This window comes from Haemorhous mexicanus, chromosome 2 (genome assembly GCF_027477595.1).
Source record: "Haemorhous mexicanus isolate bHaeMex1 chromosome 2, bHaeMex1.pri, whole genome shotgun sequence".
In the NCBI taxonomy this organism is placed as follows: Eukaryota; Metazoa; Chordata; class Aves; order Passeriformes; family Fringillidae; genus Haemorhous; species Haemorhous mexicanus.
Window position 1 is genome coordinate 101,075,532 of NC_082342.1, and position 10,194 is coordinate 101,085,725.

Here is a 10,194-nt window from a genome sequence, read left to right on the forward strand (position 1 = left end):
TGTGAATAAACAGTAGCAATGGTTGTGGTTAAATGTCTCCCTCCCTCTTTATTCCCTTATTCTGCCAGAAGATACCTAATGATATTTTATATGTTTTGCTAAGACACTTCACAGTATAATTGCTACTCTATGTTTCAACATTACAATAATTGGCACCAGTCCTAAAATCAGGGTTCTTTATGGTGTCCTGGATGTCCTACTGTTTGAAATGTCATACTAATCAATTTCGTAAAATCAGAATAATAGAATCACAGATTCACTGAGTGGTTTGTATTGGAAAGGACCTTCAAAGATCACCTACTTCAACTCCCCTGACATGAGCAGGGACAGTTTTCACTAGAACAGATTTTTTGAAGGCCACATCTAACCTGGCCTTAAGAACTTCCATGGTGGAAGCATCCACAACTTCTCTAGGCAAAATGGCGCAATATCTCACCACCTTTACCACAAAAAGTTTTTTTCTTACATCCCATCTTTCAGATTAAAATCCTTGCCCCTTGTCCTGTACTAGAGATCCTGATAAAAAGACTGTCTTCATCTTTCTTATCAGCTGTCCTTTAGAAATCAAACATGTCAGTTGGGTCTCCCTGAGCCTCCTTTTATTCCAGACTAAACAAACCCATTTCTCTCAGCCTTTCTTCTTGGGCCTCTCCTTGACCTGCTTTAACAAGCCTACATCTTTCCTGTGGTGAGGACTTGGAGCTGAATGCAGAACTCCAGGGGGAATCTCACCAGAGCAGAGTAAAAGTGTAGAAGTTCTGTCACCCTGCTGGCCATGCTGCTTTTGATGCAGCCCAGGCTACAGCTGACTTTCTGGGCTGCATCACACTTTGCTGTCTCATGACCCAGTTTTCATGCACCAATATCTCCAAGTCCTTGTCTGTAGGGCTGCTCACAATCCATTTACCTCCCAGCTCATATTAATATGGGGAATTGCTCCATTGAGGTGTAGATCTTTGAACTTGGTCTTGTTGAAGTTCATGAGGTTTACATGGACCCGCTCCTCCAGCCTTTCAAAGTGTTTTTGGATGGCATCTTATCCTTCAAGTGTGTCAGCTGCCCATGCAGCCCTCTGCTAACTTGCTGAGGGTGCACTTGATCCCACTCTCATGTCATTAATAAAGATACTGAATCACATAAAACCCAATACTGCTTCCTAAGGGACACCACTTCTTACTGATATCTGTTTGGACACTGAGCTATTGATTGAAACTCTTTGATGTGGTCATCCAGCCAATTCCTTATTCTTAACCTCTGTTTCTGATAAAGACTTTGAGTGACTTTGGAACCTGGTTATGGAGAGGGAAATCCATGTCATCAAGATTAATAAAACCTATACTTTGAATATATAAGTTCAAAATGTAATTTGCACTCAAATATTTGCAGAAAGTTATCACAAAATTGAGATGCAGCCATAGATGTGACATTTTGAAAGAAATGTGTCAGATTTGTCATTCAAATGCATATTTAAAATTAAATGGTTTTGTACATTTTTATAATGCTTGTACATATGTCTACATTTTGTGGTTTTCATCTTTATGTATGTCCTGGTTTCAGCTAGGATAGAGTTCATTTCTTCTCAGTAGCTGTTATAATGCTGTATTCAGTGTTCAGAAGGAGAAGTGCTGATAAAGCACTGATGATTTTGTCTTTTGCTAAAATAAGTGAAGAACTACTTTTTTGTCTCATGCTCTGCCAGTGAGGAGGTAGCAAAAGAAACTGGGAGGGACCATAGCTGGGACAGGTGACCCAAACTAACCAAAGGGATATTCCACACCATGGAATGTCATGCTCAGTATATAAACTGGGGGGACTTACTCAGAGGGAAGGCTGATCTGGGTTTGGGAAAGTGGGTCTGCCATCAGTCAGCAGGTGATAAACAATTGTATTTTACATCATTTGTTTTTCCCCTTATTATTATCATTAGTAGCATTATTACTGTATATTTATTTTATTTTAGATTATTAAACTGCTTTTATCTCAATCTACAAGTTTAACATTTATTCTCCACCCCACTGTGTTGGATGGGAGACAGGCAGGATGAGCAAGTAGCTGTGTGGTGCCTAATTTCCAGCTGACCTTACACCACAACAATGTACAATAGACAAGATTTCATATAATAGGATCTTGAAGTTAAGATGCATTATTGATGTTTAGGCTCTTAAGGATAAGACTTGCTTTTCAAGGAACATTCATTAAAAACAAACCAGTAAGATATGCTGGCTCCTCACATCAAAAAATGTAGAAATCTGATAAGCATTTTATGTAAAGTAAGTTTTAGAAAATTGTCTCTAGAACTCCAAAATGAATTGTGTACCAGCCTTTTTTGCCTAAATTTTAGAACCACTGAGCTAAAAAAATCAAAGCTAGGGAATGCCTTTTTAAGGATGCTTGTGCACTGTACAAAAAGTTGTAATAACAAGATCATATACTATATTTAGAGTGGAATGTCTTTATTTTCCACCCTTTATAACCAGCATATGCTTCTATCCCTTATTTTATGGCTCCTTAACCAAGTTTACTTCTGGCTTTTTCTTTATCATTCATCGCTACTGGATTTGGGATCGTAAACTTTTTTTAATGTATTACCCTAACTCTTTTGCCAAAGCAGTTCCATTTTGGATTGGATAAGAAAAACAGGTAAGATAAGTGTGAAAATGTTGTGCCAGATCAGGTCCCTAATTTGACATTTCTCGTGTCTGCTATTAGCAGAACTGATCACTGAATAGCATTTATGGACAAAAGTTAGCTCTTACTCATTGCTGTTTATTACTGTTACTGAGTAGCAGATCCATCAATTAGATACCAGATCATCAAGCTGAGCATTCAGAAAATAAGAAACACATATAGGGATCATCTGTGAAGAGGCAGATTAACTGACTTGACATAGGAATTTTCCATAGAATCATTTGTTTGCTTTGACTAATGAGACCTTTTCTCTCTGCTTGCAATCACATTAGTCACTCAGTATGCTCTTTCTAAATTCAGCAGCAAGAAAGAATTCTGCAATCAATGGCTTTCTTTACCACAAATGCTGACTTTTTGATACAGGAGATCTCCTCTGAACATCCAATGAAGGAAAAAGAAAATAAAAAGTAGAAGGCAATAGCATACAGGGAGGTCATGTAAAGGAAACCACTATTCTGTTATACTTAGGAGATCATAATGTGCTAACAGATTTTAACAGGATGATGGCTGAAATCTCTACTCTGATTTGCATTGCATGGGTAAACAAAATTTCTTAATATACCTAAAGCAAGCTGGAAAAACATAGATGAGATCAAAATTACACCCATTTTTAGGCAGAGAACTTAGGAGATATGAGTCACCTTTCACAGGTTTCTATAGTCTTTTTTATTTAGTCATACTGGAGAATTTGGAATCTAGATACAATGCCTTTGTTAAGTCTTTGAAGAGGAAGAAAAATAAAAATAAAAAAAATTTGATCCTTTATTTTGATAATGCCATTGTTATAAAGTCATTATAATGAATATGTCTTTTGATTTTTCCATTTATGCTATTATTTCTGATGTTGGGCAAAATTGTAAACTTCAGTATACTGGTAATTAATAACAATTTGCTCATAAGTATAATTTTCTTAATGTCTTTCTTGTTTTCACTTCCTTACCATGCTTATTGCAAAAAAATTCATAGACCTCCTTTGATACTTGTCATTTTTGAAAATCTGATACATTAGTACATTCTTCTGTTGCAGAGCTGATGGGACTGATCATATCTAAAAATGAGACATCTAAATAATACAGGACATTCTAGCATATACTTGTCTCCCACAGAGCACCTCTAATCTTATTTGCCAAAAGCTCTCACACTCTTGTCCAAATGATGAGTACTGTCTCAGAGCTTGGTCTCACCAGACAAAAACACAGTGCAGAGAAGGCAAAGGAAAGAAGTCTGATACTAGGGGTAAGAGTAAAGATAGATAATGAGATCTTGGCAAACTCTGGCAAATATCCCATGGAAAAAATCTTGCATTGCAAGGAGACAATTCTTTTCTTGTAGTCATTTACCATTATGTATGTTTAGACAGGCTTTTGCAGGTGATAAGGAGCCCATCCTACTTAAATCTTGAGCAGAGTGGAAGTGGTGTGGATGCATTGCTGCATAGCCAAGCCTGAAAAGGCACATTGTCTTGTCAGCAGGATTTAGCACTACACTGAACCAGGTGCTATGGCAACTGCATAGTGTAAACTCTTGCCTGGACTGAGCAAGCATTTTGTAGAACAACCCAGGGACTCAGTTACTGCAAATTTGAATATAAAGCTCATATTTATCTTATAAATTTATTTGTGCTGTTAATATTTTATCTACTGGTGGGATATACCTACACCAGTATAGTCAGTGACTAAAGGTTTGTGAGTTATTGATTTCCATTCCTTCTTACATCACTGATTTTTCAAGTGGTCTTGGTCAATTCACCATGTTTGGGTTACTCTAGAAAATGGAGAAAATAATTTTATTCTGCCACTTGAGGTAGGAAGAAAATTGAGGGTTTGTGAAAGTTTCACATACTAAAAAGGGAATTCTTCTAATAATTTAAAAGGCTTTTATACATTTTTCTTAGTATCCTTCTGAAGAATGTGTATTTTAGGATGCCAAAAGTAATGGAAAGGAACAGACAAAAAACTAATGTTAAACAAATCTTCAGGAGAAAATGGATGGTTATGATAATGACATGTGTGATGGTGTTTCAGCGGTGGACTCCATCCCCATATACAGGGAGGAGCAGCCACATGGCCAAGGCAGCATGACATGATACGAAAGTGTGGTGCACCAGACAGAGGGCAAGTGGTGGGAAGACAGAGGCTGAAATTCCTTGGCTCTTTTCAGTTATCTGTATTGTAAATGCAAGCCTCCTCCTGAAAGGGTGAAGCCTAGGGAAAAATGCTCATCTGACACAACTTTATCACTTTCTTGTACTATATTGGGTATTGCTTGACATCATTGTGTTGTATGCAACACTGGAGGTTTTTTTGTTCGTTTTATTTGTTTGCTTGGTTGGGGTGGGGTTTGTTTGAGTATTTTTAGTCTTGGTTAATTTTTTTTTTTTAATTCAAATAATAATTTTGTTTTTCCATAGTGGTCAACTGTATGATTCTCATTGTGTTAGTTTGAAAACATCCCCACTTAATCCATTCTCGACGGTATTTGCAAATACATGAAAAATTCTCACATATGGAAATTATTTCTTAGGGATAATGTTTTAATCCAGACACTCCTTGGAAGTACAACCCTTTAATAGTTGCAATGTGATGTGGTTTCAATTTTTTTATTTTGCTCCCAAGAAAAAAGTAGAATCCAGGGTTTTTTGTGAGTCACATAGAAGTTAGATGCAGTATCTTACTAAATTGAATATAATTGGTGCACATCAGTCCCTTTAAGACACTCAAAAGAACATTGTGCCAGTCAGACACAGTCTGTGATTTGTCAACTGAACTTATTTTATTTCTTATTAATGGATTTTTTTCAGTTGTTAAATTCCCTAATCACTGGCTTCATTTTTTTCTCAGGGAAAGAACAATAATAAAATAATCTTGGTCATTTCCTTAGATAAATTTTAAATTGGCAAATAAAAAAATAATGATAGCTTCTTTTCATCTACTCATTTAACAAAGCTTTATTTCTTCTCCAGATCCATTTTCTCTCTTTTGTCACTTCCCCTTTTATCCTATGTTTTATTCTCTATACATTCACTCCTGCTAAGACTTCTTCAACTTTGTTACTAGGTTATCCATCACAGCTGCCAGGGATTCCACCTTTTTCTGGCAGCTGGCCTCCATCCCTTCATTCTATTATTAGATACTTTTGCCTTCTCAAGTACTAGTCACTCTGCACATCTGATAAACATTAATGTACTTAGCAAAAGAAAACATAATTACTGCTGAGATTATTTTCCTGCAAAAGAGAATAATTATCATAAAATCCAGAAATTCCCATGATTTAATTTCTCCCATATTATAATTTTATACATATATATAATATATATTATATATATATATATATATATATATATATATATATATGTAATTGTAGTCTCATTTTTGAGAAAATTCAAAATATCAAAATGTAAAAACAGAGCAAACAGAACAGCCTGCAGCCATACAGGCATAGTTACCTTTGGACAAAGAGTTACTTGCAATACCTCATGAACTCTTTGTCATCCACTCTGATCTTGTCATGAAATACACAACACAAAATCAAGCTCTTCAATAGAATTCATAGAAGAAAGTTTTTCTAAACAAGGTGGAAGAAATAGAGATTTTTTCTTTTTGACAGCCAGACACTCAACCCCAAATCTCAAACTGTAATAATTTGACAGTGTAACACCATTCAGAAGCTGTGATAAATCACAGAAGCTGTGATAACTCAGACTCTGCTTTGCTGCCAGTGGCTACCTACCTGTCTGTTATTACTTTGCATCAGGGGTTAAAACTCTGCTTTCACCTGCCTCCCTTGGAAAAAGCCTCTAATATCCAGAAGAGTTCCATTCTCTTCGAATCCTTTTGGCTATCGGCCTCAAGAAGCTGGTATCTCTAACAAAGTGCATCCAACCCAATAAATGAAATACACACTATATCACCTGCCAGCAGATCTCAGACCTTTGTTACTCATCCATATACATTAGGACAAAATGGGGAAAAAAGCCCAGCTGTCTTTGGAGAAATCCATCTTGGGTGACCATTTTGTTCTCTAGATAAGGAGATATAAATAAGGAGATATGAAAGGTTCTTCAAGAGAAAAATATGAAGCTCTGCTAGTGTATAGGGTCTAGATTTTCACTCATATAATCTAAGAAAATGGGTGTCAAGGATCTTATTTCCATAATTTATGTCTTTTCAACTTTTCCCTCTAGCTTCCTATAATTTCTTATCATCAGTTTTAGTTCAGGTCTTGCATTGTTCAGGATACTGCTGCTTAAGCAGAGATGAAAATTCCTTTGGTACTTCTGCAAGTTTTTCTTGTCCACCAGCGAAGCATCAGGAAAGACATGATTGCATTGCTAGTATTTAGTGTTCTGCTTCTGATTTACTTAACTGCATCCATTTGTTCATTAACTGTAGGAACATTTTTAAAAAGCAAACAAGGAAAGAAAAACTGCCAAGAGTGTGGCCAATATGGCTTACCTTTTTCATCAAAATAACTTTTTTTCTGGAAATTTTCTCATTCTTTTATGAATTTAGGGACCCCAAGAAATGTATTATCAAACTATAGGTAACAAGATTTTTTTTTCTTCAGCATAGCCAGACATAAATTTGTTTATAAGAAGAAATAAAAGGAAGTGCATGTATTCTTAAAAACTGTCTGCATAATCTTAAATATGAGGAATGTTAAAATGGAAGAAACCTTTAGAGTCAGTCCTGGGGATCTCTACTCCTTATTATCTTCTAACACTACTAATACATTTGGGCTGCTTCATCATTTTACTTATGTGATTATCTCAAGTATTTACAAGAATTCAGGTTCAGACACAGTTTCAAGTTCACCCAGGACTACAGAAGAATTCCTCAATAAATTATTATTGAGATATGATCAATATTTCTCAGTTTAGGCATGGTTAGGTGTTTAAGCAATTTATTGAATTAACCTACTGCCTGTCTTGTCCCTTCCTGCATTATCTGATTTGTATCAAGAAATGTTTCTTGGTTTCATAAAAACTCAAAAACTACATCTTATAACAAAATCAATGAGATAAAATAGCTGATCATACTACAATTTACATAACTTTAGATAAAGTAGTAAATCATTGATAATATTACAATATTAAAGTAACTTGATGAGATTACTTTAAAAAATGCTTTCCAGTGTTGATTGATTTAGGATTTGTAGCATCCATTTTGCTTCATATATCTTTCATATTTATAGGGTCAGTCTGCCACAGAGTACTGTAAGAGCAAAGAGATTCAGAGCCTGCCATTTCCAACAGGATTTTTAGTTTGCAATGCCTAGGTGTCTGTGAAAGTTTAGCTTCATAAGATCTAAAGGTTAGCTTTATATCACAGTTTTCTGTTAAAATAACCTTTGGGATGCTGAGAAGTTGGCCATCTCTGTGCAGTAAAGCTGCCTACAGATGGTCATTATGGCTGTTAGAATATATTTCAATGGTATTTCATTGCCAAGGAAAAGTTGCTTTTTATGAACAGTAATAGAAACCAGTCACAAGGCACCCTACCAAACTGGTTAAAATTAATCATGCATGAAGCAATCCTCCAGATTCCATGTGTTCCTTGTATATTGTGTACAAGTATACTTGTATAATGTACCAACATTATTAAGGTTTCCCAGATCCAATGAAAGGAAATCAATAATTCATTAAACTTGTAATCTGGTATTTGGAACAATGAGAAACACTTCTCTCACATTTCTTTAAAGAGAAAAGAAAATGCTGGTTCAGGCATTGCAACACCTTTGTACTGGGTCAGCACAGAGCACTAATTCATGGGCTGAAGAAGTTCTGAGGAGAAGGACATGTGTGCATATTGTAGGTGAAAATGAAGGTTCATTCTCTTCATTTGTGGCACGTGTCTGTCCAACAGATTTTTCACAGGAGTCAATAAATGGGTTTGTGTTTCGTTTGACAGACAACATCATTTACATTCTGACAGTTCATGAACTGTCCTTCCAGACTCATGTGAAAGTGTTTTCCCCCCTCTCTGCTTCTTTGACATGTTTGGCATGCCAAAGTAATGTATATCTTAGCTATTTAAGGTTTTACTATATGAGTGGAAATCTCCTTGGTAACAAATAAATGCAACTGCTTGATTGTTCTTATTCAGGAATTCTTTAAGATACAGCCATAAGTTAAACTAGAAGCTAAAATCCATAAATAACTTGTACAATTCTGTGGTACAGATAAATTAGCATTGCCGCCATCCTTGGTAATTTTCTGAGACCTCTCACTGTGCCATTTTTATGGAGTTCTAAATTGCTCATCAATTCTTCTTTTTACTGTGCTTTTGAAGTAGGTTTCACTCTCTGTTAAAGCAGACAGATTGGAACATGTGGACATTTTTATTTTAATCTGGTAAGTAATACAAGGAAAGGAAATTCTTGCATGTGACCTACTGCCATGATTTGCCCTCATGATGAGACCTTCTGGTGAATGGATGAAAGCAAATTGTTCTTTAGTCCCATTCTGTCTTATTTTCTTTTTGTACTGAGAAAGCTAACAAAATTTTTAACAAATCCAAACTGCAGAAGTATTTGCTATTATATTTTTACTCATTTTATGATGTGGGAAATTAGGCCACTAGAAAGCAGACTGAGATCAATGCCCTTCATATGCAGCATGAAGAAACCTTCTGAAAGTAATACCTCTTATTTAATAATTTGAGCTCAGTAGTGGAAAGCTGATGTCTACTTTTAGAAGTCTAACTACTACCCCTGAAGCAGTTATGCAATCTCTGATTTAAAACATAAAAACATTTCCAGACATAAAGATTTCTGAGAAGTAGTCTAACCCTTTGTGAGGCAGCCTTTGAACACTGGTGCTGTATCTCCACCATTTAGAAGAGTTACATTTTAAAATGTAAAAGTTTACTTTTTAAAAGAGGCAGCTAGTGAAAGGACATTTTTTCCCCCAGCTTGTAAGGTTTATTCTTGTCCTTCACTGAAAAATTAGATAAGAATTAATTAAATATTGTTAAACACTACCCCACTTCCAGATAGCTGTTGCAAATTGTTTATCCATTCCCCAGATGTGAGGCAGAAAGCAAACATTGCTTTCAGATTAGACTGACATAGCCTACAAGGATTGATTTTTTTTTTTAATCTGTCTTTTTTTGCAGTGATAGATTTCCTAGAGTTAACTGAGGACCTGACTGTGAAGCAGATGGTATTTTCTTTCCAGGGCACATTTTGGCCTTTGGGAAAAAAGATTTAAGAAGCGAAAAGTAGCTAATGTGGGGAAGCAATTGCAACCAGAAAAGAGAAGGGTGAGAATTTGTGAGAGAAACAGCCCAGCAGACACCAGCCTTGGTGAAGACCTTGGTGAGGCAGCTGTGGCCCTGCAGGCTGTGGAGGTCCATGGCAGGGCAGAGATCCACCTGCAGATGGAGGATTGCAGCCTGGAGCAAGTGGATGCCTGAAGGAGGTTGTCACCGTGGGAAGACCATTCCAGGGCAGGCTCCTGGCAGGACCTGTGGTCCCATGGAGAGAGGAGATGTTGGAGCAGGTTTG